At 50.9% G+C, this 27,506-nt stretch overlaps 1 long non-coding RNA gene across 3 annotated transcripts in view; it reads right to left on the minus strand.

Moving 5' to 3' along the window:
- Window positions 1-27,506, minus strand: part of LOC136329447 (uncharacterized) — a 196,082-nt gene that overhangs the window by 98,603 nt on the left and 69,973 nt on the right. For 2 of the 3 annotated variants that reach the window (XR_010730190.1, XR_010730191.1), the window contains exon 2: window positions 9,631-9,771. This is a non-coding gene — a long non-coding RNA (uncharacterized lncRNA). Of the gene's footprint in view, window positions 1-9,630; window positions 9,772-14,041; window positions 14,151-27,506 lie in introns of those variants that run through there. The other variant, XR_010730192.1, reaches the window with a different exon arrangement.

The following is a 27,506-nucleotide window of genomic DNA, read 5'->3' on the forward strand; positions in this document are numbered from 1 at the left end:
CCTTACTGGGCATTCAAAAGGTATGTGCTGGATAAAAGAATCAATCCATCGGTCAGTCAATCAATCAGTCCTGAGCCAATCTCACTGTCTATTAAGCCCCAGCTCTCCTTCCAGGAATAATAAAATGTAAACTTGTCTGAGTGATGTGATTTCAGAGAGATCAATAACTCCCCCCACCCTGACGCAGCTTCCCTCTAATCCCATTATGGTGCATGAAATTCTCACCATTGGTTTATTCATTTAATTCCACAAATATCGACTGGGACAAGACCCACAGCAGAGAAACCTGAACTGGGAGCTGGACCCTGTCTGGCACATCCTCCCGAGCAGAGCCTTGGAGGAGCTGCTCTTCCCGTGGGCGCGTGCGGGGCTGGGGAGCGGACAGCCCAGCTCAGGGGAGGCGGCCGGGGGGCGATGGACACAACATCTGGAACACAGAGGAGAAGTGTCGCCAGGGGCGATGGACACAACGTCTGGAACACAGAGGAGAAGTGTGGTGGGAGGCTGTGATCCGGGAGTCCCCCGAGCCTGGGCAGGTTCAGACCGTGCAGTGGGGTAGATGGCATCACACGAGGAACAGTTGCAGCATAGGAAGGAAAAACAGCCGACCACCAAACACAGAGGAAACCGCTTTAGTGGAGGGACATTCAGGCACCTGACACTGAGCTAAGCTCTTGAACGTGACCCTCTCCCTATGCCTGTCTGCCTGCCACATCATCTTGCTCAATCCACATTTGCTGGATGGATGGATGGATGGATGGATGGATGGATGGATGGACTTTGTGTTGTGTTATTATTATTTCAATTTTCTTGGTACGATTACAGCTTATAGAACAAAATGACCTAACTGCGTTTATACTGCTAGTCAAAGGCAGAGCTGAAATCCAGTCTTAGCTTGTCTGATGTAGGACTCAGAGTTCCCCTTCCTTCTTGTGTCATGTGAGGTGAGAGCTGCTAGAGTCATAGGGTCCCTGAAGCTACATGAAGAGGGTGGTGGTGGGGTACTGGCTCCTACCAGCTCGGGAGACTGCCAGCGCACACCTCACCCCAACCCTGCATCAGGTAGTGTGACACTGGCCGTGGTGGAAGTATTTACACCATGGAAATAGGCACAGGCTAAGAACTGTATAAACTGGGCTTTTTTGGTTTTGTTCTAATTTGTTTTCTTTTTTTTTTTTTAAATAGAAACTTCTATGCTTGCTTCTAGAAAGTCAGTTTTGAAACATTTGCCTGCACACACTGGAGGCAATCAAATCCCCATTTTACACAGATAACTTAAAATACTTAAAATACTCCTTTGTATTCCACGTGAGGAAATTGAGGTCCAAGAAATTAAATGACTGGGACAAAGTCACACAGCCCCTGAGTGGCAGGGCCGGAGCTAGAACCTGAGTCTTTCTGTTCAGGCCTGCAGGCCACAGGGCTGGCTGAAAATCAAAGTTCTCATAAAGGCTGTGGCTCAGAGCCCAGGCCCGCAGCCATCTCGCCCTGAAGGGTCAGTATCACACACATCCACAGTCTCCTGTTTCTGCCCTCCAAACCCCCAACTCGTGCAAGAACGCGGAGTGGACGGGGTCAAGGACTTCGGCTTTGGCATCAGGTTCTACCCCTGACCAGTTGTGGGACTTAAGACAAAACACCACACGTGCCCAAAAGGAGGGCCACACGATGGGTTGTAACTTATCTCCCACTGACAACGGCCAAAGAATAGTGATGTGGACACGAACATATAAACTTCTGGTGCAATACACAGTCAAATGTCTACCCATTCTATAAGATTTATACATTCGATTATGCATGTATATTTCAAATCATACATAAAATAAACATCCGTCTTAATCACCTTTCACATTAAGTGAAATAATTTTATACAGGCTCTTCCCAGGCATCCCATAAATCTCCGCATCTCCACTCTCAGGAGACAGAGACTTTTTGACTCATTCATTACAGTCCTCTCAAGGGTATTTGCCTTCCCCTCCGGCTAAGCTGCTGGAGACTCGGGACTTCCTGCAGACAGAAATGATGTCACTGGGATTGTATACCAAGAATGGTTTTCATGCCTTTTTTTTAACAGGAGTACGTTCCAGATCACTACAATGTAACCACTTAGTGCTACATTTTTAGACATCTGGATTTAGCTGCTTTTGATATATTAAAAAAAAGACCACTCATAAATATTTTGAAAGTTATAAAGCATAACACACCAATGTCTCAAATCACTTTTGAACTAATGTTAAAACAATGGCACCAGCTTTTTGGCATTTAGTGTTTCCCAAGAATATAATTTTCGACATTTTTCTCACAGCCTTTCCATGTCCTTATGTTTGGGGTCTGATAAATACCATATGTGGACATTTTTTTTCAAACCCGTGTGCCACTCTTTGTCTCTTGTGTGGAACAACGTCTGTGGTCACAGTTACCAGACTTGCTTATATGCTCGGGTTTATCTCTATCGTGGCATTCTGTGCTCTTTGCTCTATTTTTAGGTTTCTTTCTATCTCTTCCGTTGTATTGTTGCAGTTTTTGAACTGATGTCTTTTTCTCATTCCATATGCTTCCATACACTGGATTGGGAATTATATCCTCTCCGTCTGTTCTTTTAGGGCCCGTCCTAGAAATTCTAGTGTTCTTACTTAGCACACTCAACATGCGACATTCTTTCTCCCTCCACTCCCTTCTCAACTTAGAGTCTACCATGTTTATGTATTCTAATTAAGTTTTTTAAAAACTCCATGAGATACTGTTTTTGCCGTTCTACATAACAAGAGCTTATTTTTATTTACCCACAGATTTACCATGATCTTTTTTTTAAATTTTTTTTATTCATTTTTTTAGAGAGGAGAGAGAGAAAGAGCAAGGAGAGAGAGAGACAGAGAGAGAGAAGGGGGGAAGGAGCTGGAAGCATCAACTCCCATATGTGCCTTGACCAGGCAAGCCCAGGGTTTCGAACCGGCGACCTCAGCATTTCCAGGTCGACGCTTTATCAACACTGCGCCACCACAGGTCAGGCTACCATGATCTTTGATCGCTGTTTCTTCCTGCATTCCAAACATTCCTTCCAGCATGATTTCTTTTTCTGCCTAAAGTACAGCCTTTATATTATTACTTCATTGAGGGTTAGCTGGTGGCCAACACCCTCAATTCTTTCTCTCTGAAAAATCTCTTGTTTCTTTTGGCCTCATTCCTGAGTAGAGAACCCTATAAAGTGTCAGTTATTATCTCTTAGCACTTTGAAGATATTACTCCCCTGTCTTCTGCATTTCAATGTTGCTGTTGAGAAATATGCTGTTGACTTATCTAGTGTTTCCTTGCAGATTATATTCTGTTATGTGCTTTTATGCTCTTCCCTTTATTTTTGATATTCTGCAGCTTTACCAAGCTTTACATAGATGTTATTTTTGTTTTGTTTTGTTTTCTTGCTTGAGAGTCATGGGACCATTCACATTTATAGATGTGTGCCTTTCATTAGTGTAGGAAAATTCTCAGCCACTATCGTTTCAAATATTGCCTTTATCTTCTCTCTCCTCTCCATCTGAAATTGCAAATTGATTATGTATTGTAACTTCTCATTTAAACTCCACATAATTCACCTTTCCTCCTTTTTTACCCAATTCTTTCTCTCTTTTTGTTATAATCTAGGTAATGTCTTCCAATCTCCTCTATTAATTAACTTTCTCTTCAGTTGTGTATAATCTGCTGTTAAACCCATCCAATGAGTTTTTAATTTCAATGATAATATCTGTCATCCCTAGAAACATTTCTTTCTTAAATCTGCTTGGTCACACTTTTTCTTACTCTTTGCTCATTTTCAATTCTCAACTGTATTTAACTATGTGAAATATCTTCATTTTGCATCCTGAGTCTGATGACTCCACGATCTGATCCAGCCTGTTGTTTCTTCTTGCTGGCTCTCCCTGAAGGTGACTCATTTCCTTGTGGGATTTGCAATTTTGAACATTAGCTCATATTTCTGGCAAATTTATCAGTGGGAATGATTTGAGTCCAGGATTAAAGGTGAGTTCTTGCAGCATAAATTGCATTTCCTTATAGCACTCTCCTAGAAGTTTCAACAACTCAGAAACATGTTATAATTTCTTGACTTCAGGTTTTGTTGCGCTGCTGAGATAGGGTGAACTGGGGCTTTCCAAACCTTCGGGAAGACTGCTCTCCCAAACTTCCTTAAGTTGTTGATTCCTAATTTAATTCCATGAGGTCAGAAATCCTACTTGGTACGAATCAGTTTATGTAAATGTATTGATACTTGTTTTATGCCTAGCATATGGAAAATGATACTGTTCCGTGTGTACAGTGACTTAAGAAGAACAAAGTTGGAGGAATCACACTACCTGATAGCAAACTATACTACAAGGCCAAAGTAATCATAACAGCCGTGGTTCTGGCATCAAAACAGACATATACATCAATGTCACAGAATAACCTGGAAGCACTGACCACACCACGCCAGATGGAACAAGCCCAGGCTCTTTACTTCCTGGTGAAACTCACCAAAAGGATGCTGGTGACTCTTCTACCCCAGTCAGGCTGACCTGTGGTGGCGCAGTGGATAGAGTGTCCAGCTAGAATGCTGAGGTCGCTGGTCTGAAACCCTGGGCTCGCCTGCTCTAGGCACATACAACAAGCAAGCCACGAACAACTAAGGTGAAGCAGCTATGAGTGGATAGTTCTCACTCCCCCACTGCCCTGCTCTATAAAATCAATAAAAAATTTTAAAATAAAAAAATAAAGAAAAGAATGTATATTATGCTATTGTTGTGCAGAATATTTTATAAAGTCACTGAGGTCTATTAGTAATTAAAAGGGATACTGAAGTCTTCAATGATTATTGCTGAATTGTCTGTTTCTCCTTTTAATCTTTTCATTTTTGGAACTCGTCATTAGGGGCATATGCATTCATTATTTCTCTCAGACAATTGGATACAAGGGGAAACATAACAATTTTTTTATTTTAAAGTCTATATTTTATCTGATGCTAATAGAACCACTCTAGTTCTTTTGTGGTTAAAGTCTGGGTGGTAACTTTGTAATCTTTTTACTTTTAACCTTTCTGTGTCATTGAGTCTACAGTGTTTATTTTCTAGACAGCACGTAGTTGAAACTTGTTTTCTGTTTCCCGTCTTACAATCTCCGCCTTCTAACTGAAGAGCGTAGTATAATAATTGATGTGCTTGCATTTATGTTTGCCATTGGGCTGTTTTCCCCACGTCTCACAGCTTTTTTGTTCATCAATCTCCTCTTTGCTGCTTCTTTTGTGTTAAACAGATATTTTCTAAACTATTTTTATAAGACTCAGCTCAGTCACCTCCACACGGAAGCCTTCCCTGACACAGCCAGGGCCCTGAGCAAATGATTTAGGCTTGCTCTGGGTTCCCACGGCCGAAGCAGAAACACCACCAGCTCTGAGTCCCTCAAACACAGGAATATTTTTTTCCAGCACTACCATCTTCACATGGAGCCTGGCATATAAAGGAGTTCCCTACATGCTTAGTGATGATAAGTAAATAGAAAATTACAACTTGTTGTGCTGAGGGCTAAGATGAGCAACCATGCAGAAGGATAGGTCTCACTTGGGGCCAGGGCTGCCCTCCCAGGCCTCTGGACATGAACAGGAGTTAGTGTAGCAGAGAGGGCAGGACAGTACACCAGGAAGACGGTACTGCTATCCCGTTCCCCAAAGCAGAAAGCATGTGCCACCGTGGGAGAGCACTGCAAGTGGGTTAGGAAGAGTCTTTACTTTTTATTTCAACAGTTATGAATTTATGTTCATGAGAATTAGAAGAAAAAATACACACACACACACACACACACACGTGTGTGTGCAGATGCACATGTGCCCAATATATTAAATCCATGCTATCACACCTACTGTAGCTCTACTTTTTAAGAAGCATGTAATCTTGAGAATAAATATCAACCACATAGTGGTCCAGATAACCTGTGAAAATAGCAAAATTGTAAAGGTGATATGTGAACGCTGGGAGTTTGGGGGACACTAAGCCAAGACGGGAGGTGTGAAACAGGAGGGGCAGGGAGACGCAACGGGCACTGGAAACTGGCAGAACTGCCAGGGAGACGTAGGGACCCGCTGAGACACCGTGGGGTGGGGCCGGGAAGGGACTGCACCACGCAAGGCTGCCAACACCGGCCAACAGCTGCCACTTCTCCTGAGGGCAGCGCGTCAGGGAGAGGACAGAGTCAGGAGGTCGTCAGGCGGGGGTTTGAACAAAGGGGACACTCGGTCCCATCCTTCAGAGTCTCTCTCTGAGAGATGTCTGTTGGCTCAAACGGTCAGAGCCAAGATAAACAGGCAAGGATATCCAGGGTGGCATCCTCCATGACAGTAAAACTCTGCAAATAAGCCCAATGTGGGACCAAAGCCTGAGCATACTGCAGCTGACCCAGCAAGAAGGATGCACCATCAGACCCGTTCTTAGGCATACATAAGCGTGTGGGAGAGATGCTCACATGTAAAGTGATATAAAAACCTAGATACAAGTCTGTGCATACATCAGAATATACGGAAACACACACACACACGTACATGTGCACACATCAGTGGTCATATCTGGTGATAGGTCATATCTGGTGATTTACAAGTTTTAAATAACTTTCAGTATCTTCTAAAGCTTCCACCATAAAACAATATCTAAAATTTTTTACTTCTTTTTCTTCAGGGAGAAAGTCATTTTTGAAAAGAAAAAGGCATTTTCAGCAAGATGGTGGAAAGTGGAGACAGAGACCGCTGCCCCTCCCAACTCTAAAGCCAAAGCCGACTCTGAAAGGGCCAGCAGGTGCCCACTCAGCACCCCCACAGGCACACACAGCACCCACATTCCAGCAGGGAAGACTCCACCTCGAAAGAGCCCGCCAGGAGGGACACGCCCAACCACCACCATCCCACCATCCCTCTTCGCCAACCACGGGGTCAGGCGTATCGACCCAAGACAACCACACGCTCGTGCTCACTGGGGACGTCCCGGCCAGTAAGCCAACCATGGGGACAGGCGTATCGACCCAAGACAACCACACGCTCGTGCTCACTGGGGACGTCCCGGCCAGTAAGCACCAGATCAAACAAGCAGTGAGGAGGCTCGATGTCCTGGACTGCCCACAACCAACTCCTTGATCGACTCTGATGAACGGAAGACAAGTGTGTGTGACTGACCCCTGACTGTGACGTGTCCAAGGTTACCAGCCAAGTTGGGATCTTCTAGCCTGGTTCTGTCACCACCAAAGAAAAAGAAGAAAAAGGGAGTGACCGAGGACTCTTCTTGGCTGCCCTTGTAATCATCTCCCCAGGAAAGAACAAAAAGAATGGATCTGGTGACTCATTTTTAAAAGGAAGATGTGTTCAAATTCCCTTTTCCCTCTCTCCCCTTTTGTTTGCTGCCGGCTGAGGGCTCACACGGGGAGCGGGGCTTTTGTTCCTGTAATCCTGGGCTTATCTTTATCAATAATGGGGTTGTAGGAACTACCTTTGAATTAAAAGTGGGGCCATGGAACAATAGGTTTTTCAGATCAGGCCCCAGTGTCTGGACAGTCCAGATGAGCTCTCAAAGGAGGACAGAGAGAAAATGAAAGTTCAGTATAATGGGGAACAAAACTATTTTCTTTATACTACAGCTAATTATTTTAAGTCTCTGATCCTGTTTAAGCGATGCAATAAAATGAAGGTAAGTCTTCTATTTCTATGTTTTAATGCCATCCTTTGCCTCTTCATTCATTAGTTGAATCACGGCACCTGAAGGCTGGGAGGAGCAATGGTCATCTGGTGCAATCTTTGCGTTCTGCAGCAGGGAAACTAAAGTCTGCTGTAGGTTGACTCAGAACCTGGTGAAGGGAGGGGCACAGAGACCAGCACGACGGGGAACAACTGGGAGGCGGTGAAAACACTACGTGGTTTGAAATTACGCAGAATTCTAGTACATCTTTGCCATGTAAACATCAATAACTGTCTTACTGCCACTGAGTCTCAACTCTACAACGTCAGTGGGGATAATACGACCCATTGAGTGAATGTCTGGGAAACACCGAGCAAATGCTGTGCGTGTCCTCGGGTCTCCGCACGGGTCCCCAACATACACAAAGCACGGGACACACATGGGGCACATATCACAGCACACAACAGGAGCTGGAGTTGCTTTGAATACCTCTTTATAACAGACCAAGAAGGTGAAGCTGCAAAGCTAGGAAGTGGCGAAGACAGAAGTCTGACCCAATTCAGAAATTGAATCAATTGTAAAATCCTCATAGCCTGACCGCCTCACTGAGTCTCACTTCTCTATACTTTCCAAACGAGCTGTAAAGCCCTACAAAAATGGTCAAGTGCTCAACATTTAAGAAATGACTTTTTTTTTTCCAAATATGCAAAGTGGGTGGGGCTTTTCTCAGATTCAAAATCACTCTGAATCAGCAGTTTCGTCTCTAGAATGCTTTACCGCGTGGTAACACAGGCTCCATTCAAGTGGTTTCTGTGGGTCACGTGGTCCTAGTCCTGAGCATCCAGACCACGTGACTGCCTCAGTCCTGTGTGTGACGTGGAAACTGTAACTCTCAGAGATGACCAAGGGACAGGGTGCCAGGAGCCCCCCCCATAACCTCATGACTATCCACGTGGTCGCTGCCCTTGCTGACTCTCAGTTTCTGCATCCATAAAATGGAAACGATAGGCAAATGAGGACAAAATAGTTTCGCCTCCATGTGTCCTGGCCAGATACTGACAAATTTAGGTGGGAAATTCAAGATCCCCTAGTCCAGGGGTCATAAACTCAAATGCCTGTAGGGTCTCAGCAGGCAATATCAATGTGTGAGACAAACTCCATGTGGATAACAGGGACTGGTGGGGACTGTGGTAAACTGAGGACTCTCATTGAAAGAACTGATGAGTTCCACCTGACCAGGCATTGGCACAGTGGATAGAGCATTGGACTGGGATGCAGAGGACCCAGGTTCGAAGCCCCGAGGTCGCCGGCTTGAGTATGGGCTCATCCAGCTTCAACACAGGCTCACCAGCTTGAGTGTGGGGTTGCTGGCTTGAGCATGGGATCCTAGATATGACCCCATGGTTGCTGGATTGAGCCCAAAGGTCGCTGACTTAATCAAGGGGTCACTCGCTCTGCAGTAGCCCCCACCCCAGGTCAAGGCACATATGAGAAAGCAATCAATGAACAACTAAGGTGCTGCAATGAATTGATGCTTCTCATCTCTCTCCCTTCCTGTCTGTCTGTCTCTATATGTCCCTCTCTCTGTCTCTCTCTTTCTGTCAAAAAAAGAAGTTCCAACTTTGTGCAGAAATGTGGGTCCAGGACTTCTAGAGCTGTCCCATTATCCACAAGAGGCAAAATTGTCATTTTTTATGAAATCTACTCTGAGTTGTAAATGTTGTCAATTACTCAATTAGTTTGGGTACTTGTTGGCCAAACAGATATTCCTGAGAGCTGGATTGGGCCATCTGACTGATAGTTCACAACCTTTGATCCTCACCCATCTCCCTCCCATCCCAGGCAAGGACACGGATTCTGTGAGGTGAATGGTGTCCTGTCACCACCAGAACCAGAATCCAAGTGTCCCGTCACCCATTCCTGGACTCTCCCATCACACCTGGCCACCTACCCTTTGATCCTCTGGAGTGAACCGGCAAAGAACGGTTATAAGCCCAACACGGCCAGCAGCTACTCTCAGGCCCCCACGCGGCAGAGTCGTCTGGCCAGAGCACAAGGCACAGAGGCGAGGACTCGCTTCCCGCTCTTCGAACTGTGGGAGGAAAGAGACACTGAGCTGTGGTCACGGGTTTGGAGAGATGTCATTCCGTTTCAGGCGCTGATGTATCTACATATTCATACAAGTCTCATTCATTATTCCAATAACGCCCACAATTTTCTATTTCCTCAAGTGTTACCTTTTTCTTATCTGCTGAGCAGAGATTACCCCAAAATGGCTGTTTTCCTCTCCCCACAGAAAGATACACTGTTGCCAAGAGAACTAGCCTCTGAAGTCAAAACATGGAGAATAAAAGGTGTCTGGTTATGGGTTATGTGGAAACAATTATGCTCGAGACCTTCACTGGATGTTCAGCGGTCCAAAATTCAGCTTTAAGCAATTATCTCTTCTGAGCCCATAAAAAAAATAAAGCACAAGTCATTTCTCAATGGTCCTTCCCAGCAAAGGGATGACTAAGGTTCACCTTGCAGCGTGGGGGAGAGTGTCTGTCTGTTCATAAGGCAGAAAACAAATCCTTGAAGGAAAAAATTACATATAGTCACACAACCCATTGGTGGGTTTTCCTGCACTGTTAAAAGTTTTGTGGTGTTTTTTTTTTTAATTAGAGAAAGCAACTAATTTCAATCTCTATTGAAAGCCCAGTTACATTTACGTACATATTGAGGCCTGCAAGAGAGCACCTGATCCTTTTCAAATTCCACAATGACTCCTTGTCTCCCATGAGTCACAAGGCCTTCCGCCTTTGGCCCCGTGGTTTTCAGACTGTCCACGGGCCAGCCCCTCTGCTGGGTCCAGCGCTGAGTGGGACCACCTGGTGAGACCTCAAGGTGCTCAGTCTGCTGAGCGTAGAGCCGAGAGGAGGAGAAGCCCACCCCAAAACCACTCGCCGCAGAATGATGCAGCCTGGGCGGGTCTGGCGTCTGCACCAAGTGCTGTGGAAGTGGAAAGCGGAACAACTAATGGTGCCAGGTAAGTCAAGAAAGGCTGCATGGAGGAGGTGACACTGACAGACATTGAAGGATGAGTAGGAGTTTGCAAGGCAGACAAGATAGCAGACTGTCATTATGAGCAGGGAAAACAAGTAATGCATAGTCACAGGTGTGACAGTCCTGGTCCCGTAGAAGACCCTGTGTAACTGATACGGGTCCCCTGGTACACGGGGTGGATGCGGCACCTGTGGGCTCATGCAAAGAGCTCTCATCTTGTTGTTTCATTTGATTCTTAAAACAACCCAAAGCCCATGGAGCCAATGTTTTTACTAAGTGCTTGCCGTGGGCCAGGCACTTGGGGAGAAACTGCATTTATGATTTCACTTCATCTTTATATTAGACCTTTGCAGAAATTACTCTTTACATCCCCACTTTGCAGTCGAGGAGTCTGAGTCACCAGGCCATTAGTCACCTACCCAGGTCACAAAGCTGGAGAGGGGCACAGCAGAGACTGCTCGGGCTCCGGGGGCCACAGGGTCCCCATGCAGGTGCCGCCCACAGGGAGAGTGCTCAGCGAGCACGTTAGTGAGCTCTTGGTACCGTGCGGACCCAATGCCCAGAGACCAGCGGGGCAGCTGAGGCCCAACGTTATGAGGCAGACTGTCCCCACAGCGTCTTCTCAGTAGATGTATTCACTGGGCCTGCCTGGGAAGGGCTGGGGTGGATCGAAGCCAGGGACAGTTGAGGCCGGAGCCGAGAAAACAGGTCCAAGGACTTAATAACTAACCACAAAGGCAGAAAGAATGCACTAATAACTAACCACAAAGACAGGGTGGAACTGAGGGCTGGATCCTCCCCTCCAGTGTCCTGGCTCTCTCTCCTCCGTTGTGTGGTCACAGCTGAGCAGCGTCCACCGAGCCTCATGCAGCCTCAAGTCTCCATGGGGAGCAACGGTTTAGGCTAACAGGCATCAGGTAGCACCTGGCCCTGTGACACTCCAAACCAGCAGCTTCCCCTCCTTCCCACCGGCAGGCTGGGGGACCGTGCATCAGCCCGCTAAGCAGCGCTGGGGGTGGACACTCTCCTTGTCCACTTATTAGAGCAACCCTCCGACATGTGCTGCCCCAAAGGGCTCCCCTTGCGATTTTAATTCAGTTATTTATTCCGCACCTTTGCCTCTTCCTCCCCCCGTACAAACACCAACACCAGCCCACCCCTACAGCTCTTAAAGCGTGGGCAGTGAAACGAATTTGAATCCTGACTCTGCATTTTATTAACATCTCAGGAATGGGGGCCCCTCGGGCACTGAACACCAACACTGTGCCAGACACCAAGAATTCACGGTCAGCAAAACGAACCTCGTCCCTGCCCCATTGACTCTGCAATCGAGCGGGAAAGAAATGCAATGAACCCTACCATTGCCATCAATTTCACAAGGATTCGGTCAGAGGTAGCGTAATTCTCAGAGCAGGGAGGGAGACACTGCCAGTCCGAACCCAGGCAGCTGAGAGCAGGTCTCCTGTATTCGATGCCTGTGATCACTATCGAATAAGCGTGCTCAGGAGCAAGGGGCCCTGGAGAGAAGTGAGGCGTTAGATCCAGACGAGACCAGGCACCGCCATTTTCCAGACATACCTTCCCTTGTCTGTAAAATGGGTATATTAGCAAGGCCTACCTCCCGGTTAAATGAGATGAGGTCTGTTCCAAATCTGGCACATAGAAGGCATTCAAGCCATCATCCCCCCTGTGTCCACGAGTGGTGACAAGGCCAGCAGCACACTGCAGGCCTGAGCATGGAGTGCTGTGGGAACCCACACGGGTCACTGAGTCACTCCTCCCTCCTTTAACCAGCCCCTTGAAGTGCAGTCAACCCTATAATGCGCAGGAAGCAGGGTGAGGCCCGGGAGTCATGTATAAAAATACAGAGGGGTCCATTTCCAGCCATAACCAGGGGACCAACGTCCCGTGTGGCCCTGAGCCTCTCTGGTCAATTTTCATCTTCCAACAATCTGCTCTGATTGTCCCGTGGTAAATAATGTCGCGAAGATCAGAATCTGATGAAACCAGGAAATTACAAGCAGCGGAAAGCCATCCAGGTGGACGTGATTATGCTCTTATAATTGTCACTATTATTGTTCAGAGGCTGGGCCACAGTTGCAAAATCCTCCTGAACAGACGAAGTACAGCTTAGGGAACATAGTCATGTGGGGACGACACATGTTGTCAGGAGGGCGCAAGACTTATGGGGGGTCCCTTCGTAAGTTGTGGCAATGTCTGACCACAGTGCTGTACACCTGACGCTGATATAATATCGGGTGCCAGCTGTAACTGAAAACAAATTTTTTTAATAAATAAAATGAGAAATAAAGAAGCTGGGCCACATTCTTCAATGGGTTTATGACAAGTCATGGCGCAGCTGTGCGGATGAAAGAAGTCACCCTGAGGGCATGGTGCGAAGACTGAGGTCCCCTCCCTCAGGAAGACTAGGATCAAATCCCACCTCCGCCACTCTCAGCAGCGGGACCTTGATGATGTTCATGGACCTCTCTGAGCCTCCATTGCCTCACCTGAAAAATGGGGAAGGGCAAGACGTCTCCTTAGCCTGGTGTCCTGAGCCGTGACAGGGACAGCCCAGGCCAAGTGTCTAACCTGTCGCCGGAGCTGCGTGAATGCCTGGCTCGGGTGGGTGATGTCAGCTTTTCCTGCCTGCCCACCTGCCCCCAGCTTCTCAGGGACCTCACACAGCCCAGCAGTCCTGACCCGGCTCGTGCTCCTCTCTGAAAAGCTGCCTATGAGACTGTGTCCCTCCACCTCGTCACCAGCAGGCCCCTTGGGCTCCTTCCCCACCCTACATCCTGCACCTTAAGTCCTCCTGTCCTGTGTCAGAAAGGAGTCTAGTCTCCCTTCTCTGGTCTAAGACCAGATGCCCAACCCAGGCCCCGGCCCTCCCTGTCCAATCAGTTCTCAGTTCTGCGTTCTCTCTGGTCCTCCGTACATTCCAGAGACTCAGTGGGCATCGTCTAAAAGGCCCCACCTCTGCCTGACCGGCCGCAGAGGAGTCTTTGTGGCTAATGATAAAACTTCTTGCCTCAAAGTCTGATTCCTTTGGGCTTGTACCGCCAGGCTGTTCCCCTGTGTCCCTATCACCCCTGCCATGGTGTTCAAATTCCTTTGGCTCCAGGAAGGCGCAGGCTGCCCCTGACCACTTTCCAGGACACACCCAGCAGGGTCGTGACCCTGCCCCCCCAAGGAAACTGACAGAGCTCCCACCCAGGACCCTGTTCCACCCCCCGGTTTCGTTCACTGGCAACCTAAGTAGGCTTATGATCACACTCCTGGTTACTTAGGATCTAGCATGGTAACTAAGGATTCACCCAGCGTTCCCTTGTGGAGGTCACCAGGGACGTCCATCTGAACGCAGAAACGAGGAGCCCTCCTGGCCTTGGCGGATTCCACGGGCTGGGAGACCACCGGGGACGCTGCAGGCAGCTGAGAACTCCAGAGTGAACCTGGGGCCTGGCAGGGCCAGGGGCGGGGCCGGGCAGGGCCGGGGGGCGGAGCCGGCGCTCTGTGAGCCAGAGGAGTCTGGACCTGGTGAACGCCAAGGAGGGCCAGGACAAGATCTCAGTACCGGGATGGGAGCAGGGGCTCAGAGCCCAGGAGCCACGTGGGGAGGCGGGGCGGTGAGAGGCCGGGCAGCCTGGTGGCTGGTAGGGCCCGAATGGGCTTGTGGCCCGTGCACCTGCCTCAGTGTGGCGCCTGAGAAAGAAGCCTTTACTTAAGAGGCTGGAAATGACCCAGTGGTCAGTCACTTCCCAGGACTTGTCCTCCTCAAATGCCAAACTGTATTCCTGTCTGAGCCTCTCCCCCCGGGCCTCCTCCTGGCTCTCTGCTTCTCCGGATTCAGTTTTCCAGTCTCCCTTCTCCACCCTCTACACTTCCCCACGCCCACGCAGGCACCGGGCTCCTAAGCGCACAGCTCCCAGGGGCTCGGCTTGTGCCTCGTCGGTTGTAGAACAGACAATAAGCAGCTCAGAAATGAAGACCTTTTTTTTTTTCCTTAGGTCTCATCAACCACCTAGAATGGGACTGGACCTAGGCCAGGTGCGGTGGATAATTCTAACATGAGTGGCCGTCCAGGGGCTTTAGATGAGAAGGTCACTAGAGGGTAGACAATTTCACCCCAGAGACAAGGTTCCGGCACCCCTGTAATCCGGAGCATCCTCAGACTGGCGGGAGGCCGCCGTCCCAGGTCCCGAGGAGAGTCTGGGTCCCCAGCCTGGTTGCCACGTGCATTTGTCCGGGAATCTGGCCCTCTGCAGCTGCTGCTGCCTGCTGCACTTGCAGAAACTATCAGCTTCACCATCAATCCCGAGCTTGTACGGTCTCTGAATTATTTAACACTACATTCCAAGAGGCTGTGAATAATGGAAAGGGGTGTAAATAATCTTATCTCTGTCTCTACACGCAGAGATCGTGCGGGGCACCTGAAGAGGCTCTCTTCTGCCAGACTCCCACAATACCTGCGCATGATTTAGGACCAAACCAAATGCCCCCTAGATAACTGCTGTTCCCTCGTGGGGGAGAGAACTGAGCAGAAGCCTCATCATACGTCCCAGGTGGAAAGAAGCAATTACACATCAGGCTTCGGGTTCAAATCCCCCAGAATAATTGCATCGGTGCTTTAGAGTTGTATAGAGCCTGTCAGGTCACCCAGCTCTCTCACACGCCTCATACCACGGGCAGGGTGCTCTCCTGATTGACAGACAAGGACACAGCCCTAGGGAGATTCTCTCACAAACACAGTTGCCATGAGGAAGAAACAGGCCCGGGATCCAGGTCTTGTGACTTCCCATCCAGCATCTTCCTTCTCCACCGCTCCGCCTGGTGAACGGGGCATCACGCAAGCATGCATTCTGCCTCTTGTCACCAGGCAGTGTTACTGTGACCTACCCACAAATCGGGCTCAGGCAGATCTTTGTGTGGGCAGAAGTGAGATATTCCTGCAGTTGGTAAGCCCCACACTGAGGTCAGTGAGCAGCCCAAAAAAGCCCAGTACTATGGCGGAAACAAGCTTTGGACTGAGAATCAAGAAATCTAGGGACCAGTTCTGACTCTGACACAGCTATGTGTCAGTTCTGACTATGACAAGCTCTATGACCTTGGGGAAGTCTCATCAACTCTGAGAATCTGATTTCTTATTCAATAGACAGTTTACCCCACAGGGCTGCTGTGTGGCTAATGTGGAAACTGTGTAAATTAGTGGAAGAATTATCCCCACGTATGGCCGATGTCCCGAGGACCGTCGGGGGTGCAGGGAGATAAGCACTCATCAGACCTGTGGGCAGACAGGAGAATCTGCAACCTTCCCTACACGGAGGCAGAAACAGCCTCATGGAGCCTAAGGCACAGGAATAGTCCATGTCAACCGAGGTGTCCCCTTTTAACCTTTCCGAATCCTCCCCAACTTAAGAACCTGCCTTCATTAAAAAAAAAAAAAAAACCTGCCCTGGCCGGTTGGCTCAGTGGTAGAGCGTCGGCCTGGCGTGCAGAAGTCCCGGGTTCGATTCCCGGCCAGGGCACACAGGAGAAGCGCCCATCTGCTTCTCCACCCCTCCCCCTCTCCTTCCTCTCTGTCTCTCTCTTCCCCTCCCGCAGCCAAGGCTCCATCAGAGCAAAGATGGCCCGGGCGCTGGGGATGGCTCCTTGGCCTCTGCCCCAGGCACTAGAGTGGCTCTGGTCGCAACAGAGTGACACCCCGGAGGGGCAGAGCATCGCTCCCTGGTGGGCAGAGCGTCGCCCCCTGGTGGGCGTGCCAGGTGGATCCCAGTCGGGCGCATGTGGGAGTCTGTCTGACTATCTCTCCCTGTTTCCAGCTTCAGAAAAATAAAAAATAAAAATAAAAAATAAAATAAATAAATAAAAACCCTGCTCCCCTTGATAGAGATGGAGGAGAACCCAGTCAGAAACGATGGTGGGTCAAACGCCCACCGCCATCCTCACCCCCATGTCACAAGTGTTCCTCCGCAAAGGTCCTCCTTCTCTTTGGGGCTCTGAATCTCTGGTGACAACTGCCACCTGCCTATGCTCCCCTGAAGGGCCATTTGGGTTGGTGTCTCAGTAAGCATCTCGGGTCCCCCTCATGTCCACCTTCACTGGACGCCTAACTGCCACAACCACAGACGCCCACACCAGGAGGAGGTAGGACAGCATGTGCAGGTCATTAAGGAACGCAGGGAGGCCCTAGTCAAAAAAAATAAGGAAGCCGGGAGAACAATTGGGAAGCACTGTTAACCAGGACAGACTCGATTCCAGACTCCCCGCTGTGTAAGTGTCCAGACCAGACGGGACCAGGTCCCCAGGTCTGACTGATGGATGACCCCACGTCCTCCCCAACACCGTGGGAGAGCTCAGGGGAGGACGGCAGAGGATTGCACTGAATGTGAGGCTCCATCAGCTCATCCTCACCCTTTCCCTCTGCCCCCCCCCATTATCACACCACTGCATTGTAATTATGTCTCTGATACTTCTGTGAGCATCCAGAGGAAGAAAATGTACCTCGTTTTTCTTTCCTCAATAATTTGCTGAACATCTCCACCCAGGAGGTCCGCAGGCATCTTTAAATCAAAATGTCCAAGAGTGAGTTCCTTATCTGCCCCCTGGGGTTCACTCTGCCCCCTAACCCCCTCTCTCAGTGATTGGCACCGGGAACACCCCCATCACCACCCACGCCAGAAGGAAGAGAGTTGCCCCGGACCCCCTCCCACTCCCTCATCCCCTGCCTCCATCAGTCTTAAATCTTCTTAGATTTTGCCTTTGAATTAATTCCTCGATGGCTGATGCCGTCCTTTCGTACGCCATACGTTCTTCTAGCTCCAGGCAATCCATGGCGGGATAGACGGGCACAGTGCCTGCCCTGGGGGCTCAAGCCCACCTCCACCCTTACTAGCCTGGGCCAACAGCCTGTCTGTCCTCTGAGTGGCTCAGGGACTGCATCTGAAGCATGGAGGTGACCACAGTGCCTACCTCTGGACACGCTCCTCACTCTTCAAAGACTCCCAGCAACCTCTGGGGAGAGCCATCCTCTTCCTCAGTGACCTACGGGACCCTTCCTGATGACCCCGATGCTGCCTGCACCTTCAGCATCGGCCGAGACCAGCCCTCCCCCAGCTAAGCTCTTGTCATACGGGCCTCTTCTATCTCATCACACCCGTCAAGGCCTTTGCAAGTGCTGACCGTCCTTCTCTCCGAAATGTGCAGAAGAGACGGTGGCAGAAATGAAAATCCCGCAGGATTCCTAAAAATAGGAGGAAACACAGAACACGCACACCTGGTGGAGGCATCTTCACCATCCAGAAACCCAGTACCAATGTGAGCCGTGCACAAAGACGGCCTCACCGCACCCCCGGGGAAGTGTATCCATTTATAATTTTCTCCCGTGGAACAAGGAGACGTGTGGGGGCTTGCCGAAACCGCTTTCTCTGACAAAAGCAACCGGGGAGCATTTGGCGTTCGTACAGGTTCAGACAAGCTCTCCTGCTCCGGGTCCCCCGGGAACTGCCGGAGAGAGTGGTGGCTGCCTTCTCTAGCGAGCTGTCAGCTCCCACTTCTGAGCAGCCTTTCCGAGGTGCAGGAGGAGGAGGAGGAGGAGGAGGAGGAGGCTTGGCTGGTGTTAAAACCAAGAAAAGGAAGCTTTAACTTGCCAGAGGCCGGGCCACTCCCACAACCTCTCGAGGAAGACACAGGCGGTGGCCAGGAGCAAGGAGGAAGGTCCGGGCCAACCCCGCATCCCTGACTCTGTATGATGTGGGAGGGGGAGGCAGTCACACCTCCGAGGACAGGGCAGCTCCCTGGTGAAGCCCTATCACCCCTGTCATCAGCAGTCACCCCAGCCCAGCCGGGGGGCAGGGCTCTGCTACCTTCCAGGGTGGATCTGAACCCGGCTCCACCACTGAAGCTGCGTGTCCCACGGCAACCAAGTGCACGGAAACCCAGCTTCCCCTCTGGAAAAGGAGACGGCCACCCGAGCCTCGCGGGGGTGTGGGGACAATGACACGAGGTCAAGCGCACATGAAGCCCGGACCAGAGCACGCGATTGGACGTGTCCGTTCCACGTGCCTCTGGCCACTTCCTCTCGGCACGTAGGCCACCTGAACCCGAAGGAAAATGCGTTTGGGAGAAAATGAGAGGCGGCACGTGACAGCACCCTGAGGTGAGTAAAGCCCCAGCGCGCAAGCTGTAATCACCATTATGACTCCTGGAGAAAACAAAATGAAAAACAACAGGTGTTACGGAGAGGCAAACTGCGGAGCCGGAAGCCCGCGGTGCTGCTGCTTATACACGGGCCCCGGGCGCCCGCGCGGCGGGAGCGCTTCCCCGGCTCATGGCGTCTGAGCCTCCGCAAGGTCCGTATTTCAGGATTTTCCGCAGCTTACAAGGAGGAAACTGCAGCTCACAGCTCGCTGCGGCTTTCCCAGGGAGCCCCAGGTAGGGCTCGGGAAGATTGGAAATCGGCTCCCTGATCCGAGAGCGGGATGAGCTCCCACCGCACGCCCTCTATCCGTGAGCACCGTGACTGCCCAGTGACTGCCCGGTGTCTCCCTCACCTGTGTGTTCCCCCCCGCCACGGAGCCCTCTCACGCCCTCCCGGGCCTCTCCCATCATTCCTCAATGATCTAAACAGTTTCACTTGCATATACCTCTAACTCAGCTCAAACTAGGTAAGGAGAAAGGAAACACATCGACTCCTAGGCCTGGAGCGTGCAGGGGTGGCTCAGGCTGAGGGATACCTCCGGCATGGCCCTCCAGGTCCACAGGACATAGCTGAATTTGCACCTTTAACTTGGCCCCCTTCTGCCCCCTCCCTGCTTGCCTCTCCATTCCCTGGTTGGCTTCTCCCCAAAGCACTTTCTTTTCTTTTTTTTATTTTTATTAAGTGAGAGGTGGGGAGGCAGAGAGACAGACTCCCACATGCGCCCAGACCAGGATCCTCCCAGCAAGCCCCCTACTGGGCAATGCTCTACCCATCTGAGGCTGCTGCTCTGTTGCTCAGCAACCAAGCTATTTCAGCACCTGAAGTGAGGCCGTGGTGCCATCCTCAGTGCCCAGGGTCAACTTGCTCAAAGCATTAAAGCCATGGCTGTGGGAGAAGAAGGGAGAGAGACAAAGAAGGGAGAAGAGGAGGGATGGAGAAGCAGATGGGTGCTTCTCCTCTGTGCCCTGACTGGGAATTGAACCTGAGACTTCCACACACCAAGCCGATGCTTTACCTACTGTTGAGCCAGACTGCCAGGGCCCGGGAGCACTTTCTTAACAAACCTCCTGCACACCAGGCCTCCTCACAAGGTCTGCAACTGGGGAACCTGAGCCAGGTGGCCCCCTTACCACAAAGCCCCTTCATGATTGCTAGTAACATCCTCACGGTGAAGAGATGGTCAAACCGGATGGTCTTTCCCCAAATGAGAGGCAACCTCTTTTCTGTTCCAGAGCCTCAGGCTTTCCGTGATATTACACACTATTCTTTAAAAATTACAAAATCATTCTCCAACAGGGCCCCTAAGGGACCAGGGACCCCTGCACGGCTCCCGGCCCCAGCCTACCTGTGCGCTACACCATAGGACACTGTCGCCTTGGTGATTCTTCTCAGGGACACGCATGGCGTCCTAACTCCTCTCAGAGTCCACCTTCCTTGTGGGCTCAATGAAGCTTCACTGTCAGAGTTTTGGTTGTTGCTTCAACAACTCGCCCTCTTTGGAGTCACAGTTGAAGTAGCTCAAAGCTGGTGCACTTTCATTTGAATGATACTATCAGTTTCTTTATCTATAAAACAAAGATAAGACCACAGTCATGGGAGCAGATGGGAAGACATGTAACTTCATAAGCATGTGAGGGCTACAGAGGGCTATAAAAATGTAAGGAACTGCGGTTCTCACGGTCACCATTTCACCAGGGAGACTCACCACAGCTGAAGGCCGCTGCTGCCTCCACCCCCTCCAGCTCGCGGGGAGTGCGTGAGGATGGCCAACCTAGAGAACGGGTGACAAGAGTCTCCACCGCCAGGGACAGACTCAGAGCGGCTTGAGCAGCGAGGAAGAGTTACCTGCTCACATAACCGAAGTCTCAGCTAGGTTTTCCAGGCCGGGTTAAGTCACAGCTCAGTGACCTTACCCAGGACCCAACGCCTCCCCGTAGTTCCAGCATGCCATCTTCGGTCTGCGGGCATGGCCTTCACACTAACTACCCTCATGGTCACAAGATGACTCAGCATCATTAGGCATTAAGGGAATGCAACTGAAGACCATAGTGAGATACCCCTACACACCCAGGCACATGGAGAAAGTTTTAAAAACTGATCACACCTACCCTTGGTAAAGATGGGGTACTGGGACTCTTAGATACTGCTAACGGGAATGTAAATGGTACAACCACTTTGGAAAACAGTTGGCAGTTTCTTAAAAAGTTAAATATACACCCACTAACCAAACCAACCACGCCACTCCATTCCAAGAGGGAAGGCACGAAAGCGTGTGTCCACGTAAAGCCTCGCACACGAGTGTTGGTGGCGGCTTCACCAGCGAGAGCCCCAGATGGGAAACCACCTGAGTGTTCGCCAGCGGGCGAGCAGGTGAACAGATCGCGGTGCATCCACTGGACGCAATGGACGCTCACTCCACAGCGTGAGAATGAGCGGCTGATACTCAACAACGTGGACGGATCTCAAAGCAACTGCACCGCATAACAGAAAGCAGGCAAGGGAGCGTACACAGCGCTCCGTGCGTCCCTAGAAAGGCCGAGGAAAGGCACAGTCGTATACGGTGACGGGAAATAAATCAGCGGTTGTCAGAGATAGAAGGGCAGGAAGGGGCAGGAGGGAAAAACCGCAAAGGGGCCCGAGGACACTTTGGGGGGTGACTCACTGTATTTACTCCCTTGACTGTATGCACGTGTCCAAGCTTACCACATTGTACGTGAGGGTCACTGCACAGCAGTGAAGCCTCCGTGAGCTTGATTTCCGGCTACCTGGGCAGCCTGGAGCGCGAGAAAACTATAGCGCATGCAGACATCACCACCTCCTGAACAAACCCAATGGAATATTTTGGTGACAGACCAAGGGACACCTCTGTAGCTGACGGGCTGGGTCGATGTGTACATTTGTGTCCCTAGACTTATTTGCTGAGTGTCTACCGTGTGCCGTGCACATGCTGGATGCTGGGGAGATGACAGTGAAGTTGCTGCCGTTAGCCGAGAAAGCGAGCGAGGAGCGACACAATGGCTGCCGTGCCCACACCCACGGTGTCCCCTGTCCGACGCAGTGACTCGTGTGCTTCTCTGAATCCTAATTTTTCTTGAGGTGACCATCCGTTCCCCTTTGGGAATGCATTCTTTCTTTTAATGATCTTCTCTCCCTGATTAAGCTACCCACGTCACTGTCGGCAAAGACGACAGGATGCTCCGTCTCCCCGGGGTGCACACTGACTTCGAGGACACTCAACCATCATCCCCTGGAGTCACTGACCCCATCTACGGTTTATCCACCTTGCCTCCCGTGAGTAAGGGAGCAAGCAAGCTGCCGCCCAGGGAACATGGGTTTTTGTATCAAACACACCTGGACCCCCACCCATCTCACCACCACTATCAGTATAACCTTGGGAAGGTTGTAAGCCTCCCTGGTCCTCAGCGTGTCCCCCATGCCATGAGGCTTCCATTGCTCATGGGGATTTATAGAGCTTCTGTAATTCAAGTGAAGATGTATAAGAGATGACTCATGTGAAAAAACAAATGTGGGCCCTGGCCAGTGGCTTAGCGGTAGAGCGTTGGCCCGGCATGTGGAAGTCCTGGGTTCGATTCCTGGTCAGGGCACACAGGAGAAGCGCCCATCTGCTTCTCCACCCTTCCCCCTCTCCTTTCTCTCTATCTCTCTCTTCCCCTCCCACAGTCAAGGCTCCATTGGAGCAAAGTTGGCCTGGGTGCTGAGGATGGCTCCATGACCTCCACCTCAGGTGCTAGAATGGCTCTGGCTGCAATGGAGCAATGCCCTAGATGGGCAGAGCATCACCCCCTGGTGGGCATGCCGGGTGGATCCTGATCGGGCGCATGCGGGAGTCTGTCTGACTTCCTCGCCGCTTCTAACTTTGGAAAAATACAAAAAAGAAAGAAGGAAAGAGAGAAAGAGAGAAAGAAAGAAAGAAAGAGAGAGAGAGAGAGAGAGAGAGAGAGAGAGAGAGAAAGAAAGAAAGAAAGAAAGAAAGAAAGAAAGAAAGAAAGAAAGAAATGTAGTGTCTAACATTTAGCAGGTGCTCAGTACATTGAAACTGTTCTTAGAATAATAATGGTTAATATCCAAGCTCTCTGATTCACCAGTGGTGTGCTACGTTGCTGCTTATATGTTGTTACCCTATTTGAAACGTGAAGGGTACAATGCTGATATTACAGGCTGTAAGTCAGCAGAGCCAGGAGAGCCGCGTTAGAGACTCCTTACATTAGTGCAAACTGAGTGCTTGCTAACTGTCAAGCAGCGTGCCTGGTGCTGGTGCAACAGAGATGGAAAAAAGAAAGACAGGGTCCCTGGCCTGCACGAGCTCTGAGAGCAGAAGCAGCAGATGATAAGGGAAGGGGTCTGGGGGACATGGGAGGGTCCAGAGGCCTGTTCCCGGCCTGGCAAAGGAGATACATCAGAAAAAAGCTTTCTGGGAGGGGGGTGTGATCTGAGTAGGGTTGAAAGATTCTGTAGGGCTTAGCCAAGGAGCAGGGAAGAAGCAATGTTTTCCAGGCAGACAGTCAGCAAGAGCTGGCCACATTAGGGAACTGCACGTTGTTCGGTGTGCCCAGCACCCTGCCTGACCACAGGAGGCAGCAGGTGAAGACAGGCCACCTGTCCCCCCTCTTCCCCACACCACCGCCCTCCCCGCCAGCAGCCAGCTCAGCACGGAGTCGTGCCTGCTGCAGGGGTTGCCCGCTGTCACTGCTGGGCTGACCCCTGCGCGCGCATGCCCACAGATAGGACATCCCTCCTGCCTCTGGTGCCAACGGAGCCTGGTGACAATTACAAGGTAAGAGCGACGCCTCACCACAGAGCTTTCAGATCAGTGCGATTATCTTTATGTAACGTTCATACCTCCTTCCGTCCCCCGCAGCCCTGTGACTTCCGACTCCAGATTTGTCACAGGCTGTTATTTCTGCTGAAGAGGCCGGGGCAGGAGGAAAGTTCTGACTCCTTTCATCTGCTCCCTCCAGGCCCCTTTGTTAAGCTGTCCTCTGTTCCCCACCCCACGCCCCTGAGATGGCTAACTCTGGGCAACAAATTGGGAGCCAGAGGAAAGAGGCAGCTGACTTCATGGAGTCACTGCATGCTGCGAAGTCTGTGGCAATTTGTTACACGGCCAAAGAAAATTAACACACGTTCTCAAGTGGAAATGGATTTGATGTTCGGAGGAAGGAAGGGAGGGAGGCAGGAAGGAGAAAGACAGAGAGGGAAGGAAAGAGGAGGGAAGGAAAGAGAGAGAAGAAAGGAAGAGAAGAAGAAAGAAAAGAAGGAAGGGGCCCTGGCCAGTTGGCTCAGCAGTAGAGCAGCAGCCCGGTGAGTGGAAGTCCTGGGTTCAATTCCCAGTCAGGGCACAGAGGAGAAGTGACTATCTGCTTCTCCACCCCTTCCCTTTCTCTCTCTCTCTCTCTCTCTCTCTCTCTCTCTCTCTCTCTTCCCCTCCTGCAGCCATGGCTTGATTGGAGCAAATTGGCCCTGGGCACTGAGGATGGCTCCATGGCTCCATCTCAGGTACTAAATGAAATAGCATGGTTGCTGAGCAATGGAGCAAGGGTCCCAGATGGACAGATCATTGTCTCATAGTGTGCTTGCTGGGTGGATCCCAGTCAGGGCACATGCAGGAATCTGTCTCTCTGCCTCCCTACCTCCCACTTAATAAAAGAAAAAAAAATGAAGGAAGGAAGGGAGGGAGAGAGGGAAGGAGGGAGGGAGGGAGGGAGGGAGGGAGGGAGGGAGGGAGGGAAGGAGGGAGGAAGGGAGGAAGGGAGGAAGGGAGAGAGGGAAGAAGGAAGGGAGGGAGAGAGGGAAGGAGGGAGGAAGGAAGGGAGAGAGGGAAGGAGGAAGGGAGGGAGAGAGGGAAGGAGGGAAGGAAGGAGGGAGGGAGGGAGGGAAGAAGGGAGGGAGGGAGAGAGGGAAGGAGGGAGGGAGGGAGAGAGGGAAGGAGGGAGGAAGGAAGGGAGAGAGGGAAGGAGGAAGGGAGGGAGAGAGGGAAGGAGGGAAGGAAGGAGGGAGGGAGGGAGGGAAGAAGGGAGGGAGGGAGAGAGGGAAGGAGGGAGGGAAGAAGGGAAAGCGAAGGCCAGAGTGAAGGAAACACAATGAGAGAAGGCAAGTACAATATGAGATGAAGCAGAGGCAGGCAAGGGCCAGCTCATGTAAAGACTTGTTGGCACAGAAAATTGCTTACATTTAAATGTAAGTGGGAGTTACTGAAGGTCTTCCGTTGGTGAGTGATGAGAGGTGACCTATGTTTTCTAAAGGACACTCAGCCTGTGGGATACAGAGAGTAGATTCTAAAAGCAACAGAAGCAGCACAGAGACCTGTGGGGAGCCTAGTGTACAGAATGAAGGGAGCTATCGCGGAGCTGGGCGTTTGCTGCTGGTGGCAGCAGGGGCAATGGAGGGAACTGGACAGATTCAGAACCTCTCTTAGGGACAGCGCCCACAGGTCTCACTTGTGGGCAGGATGTGGGGGTGAAGCGCTAAGACGCATTAAAGATAATCCTGGGACTTAGGCTTGAGCAACGGGGGAGAAGATGATGGCATTTTATCAACGTGGTGAAAAGTAAGGGAGGGAAAACTTTGGAGGAAAAGTGGGAAAATTAACTTTTTTGATGTATGAAGTTGGGGTGCCCATTAGTCATCTAACTGGAGGTGTCGAGCCTGCAGCTTCAGGATGTGAGTGCGGGAGATGTAAATTTGGAAGTCATTAGCACGATGATGGTATTTAAAGCCCTGGGAAGGGAAGAGGTCACCTGAGGAGAGCGGGTAGGGGAAGAAGACAAGGGCCCAGCCCTGAGCCCTGGCGGGGTCCACCTGTCAGAGCCAGGGCGGGAGCGGAAGGCCCAGCATGGCGGCCTGGGCGGGCACAGCCATGTGGGAAGCTCCTGGGAAATGAAGGTGATGTCGGAGGGGAGACCCCGGCCTCGTCGTCTTGGAGGCTGAGGGCAACCTGGCAAGCAGTGGCCGTACAGTGATGGGCCAGCCCGAATGGCACCTGCAGAAGGAGAAACGGGAGGTACAGACACGAAGGGACATGGAAGAGTGAACTCACGAAGGAAAGCAGAGAGAAGCAACAGACACCAGCAGGGAGGGGGCGCGAGGTGGGTGGGAGATGTTAGAGCAGTGGTCCCCAGCCCCCGGGCCGCAGACCGGTACCGGTCCATGGGCCGCTTGGTACCGGTCCACAGAGAAAGAACAAATAACTTACATTATTTCCATTTTATTTATATTTAAGTCTGAACGATGTTTTATTTTTAAAAAATGACCAGATTCCCTCTGTTACATCCGTCTAAGACACACTTGACGCTTGTCTTGGTCACGTGATACATTTATCCGTCCCACCCTAAAGGCCGGTCCGTGAAAATATTTTCTGACATTAAACCAGTCTGTGGCCCAAAAAAGGTTGGGGACCACTGCATTAGATCATGTGACAGATATGAAAGACTCCCCCAAACCCAGGAGCAAGTCCTGCAGCCCAGACCACGAGAGGAAGCTGGCCCTCCGACAGAAGCTCAGAGCAGCCTCAGAGAGGGGAGGAGACGGAGGGAGTGTGGAAGCAGATACAGGAAGGGTTCCCGATCTGATGGTGTCCAGTCATTGACGGTTAGGAGCTGGGACACCAAGCACACAATCTAGAAGGGTGGGCGGTGGTGTCCAGAGAGCATGCTGTTCCAAACGGAGCTTTCAGAGGTGGCGCAAGTGTCCAAGGGTGGCCCTCGGGCAGTGGCTGGAGACGGCTGGGCTGAGGGGAAGAGGTGGAGGAACAGAGGCCAGCGGGCACATGCTCCTCCCGGATGGCACAAGGTCTGCCTGGCGGCCTGCGCCCAGAATACTTCCCCTGCGTTGAACTCTCAGGTCCCAACTCAAAGGTCCCCTCCTCAGAGGGAGCCCTCTGGTGACCATCCTAGGAAGGACATCACCCACCACTCTGATGCTCCATCACAATACATTGTTTCTGTCTTCCACTTCATTAAACAAAGTCTGTAGTTACTTTAGTTCTAGGGTTACTAATTTGTTTCTCTACCCCTCCCCGCCAGACTGTAAGCGCTCTCAGATCAGGACCTCAGGACCTGAGTCTTGTCTTGGCCCCACACCCTCAGCACATAATATGCAATGATACCCACTAAAGGAATGAGAGGAAGGCTGTGAGGTCTCTAACTGGTGCCCGGCAGGTGTGAGTGACCCTCCCTTTCGGAGATGATTCAACCCCCACCACCGTCCCTCACCTGCAATCTCTAAGGTCCACACAGGAGGTGGGAGCTTGAGCATTAGTTGAAGTATCCAACAGGTGGGCATGGGATGAGAACAATTTTTTTAAAAACAAAACAGAAATGCCACCTGCACAACCAGGAAGGCGGGGTGCGTGTCCCAGGTCTGAGCCGGGTTTTCTCTTTGACCTCGCAGGACCTCCCCCCAGCTCCCCCAACCCCCACGCCACAGCCTCAGGCTCCGTCTGTTCACTCGTTACAGGTAAGGACTGAACCAGAGCTGTGTTTCCAGCCCTTCTTTTTGCATCAGCAGAACCCCCCTGACAGAACCTCTAGGGCTGAGCTGATTAGGGGGGCTGATGGAACCCGGCA

This window comes from Saccopteryx bilineata, chromosome 3 (genome assembly GCF_036850765.1).
Source record: "Saccopteryx bilineata isolate mSacBil1 chromosome 3, mSacBil1_pri_phased_curated, whole genome shotgun sequence".
NCBI classification, from domain to species: Eukaryota; Metazoa; Chordata; class Mammalia; order Chiroptera; family Emballonuridae; genus Saccopteryx; species Saccopteryx bilineata.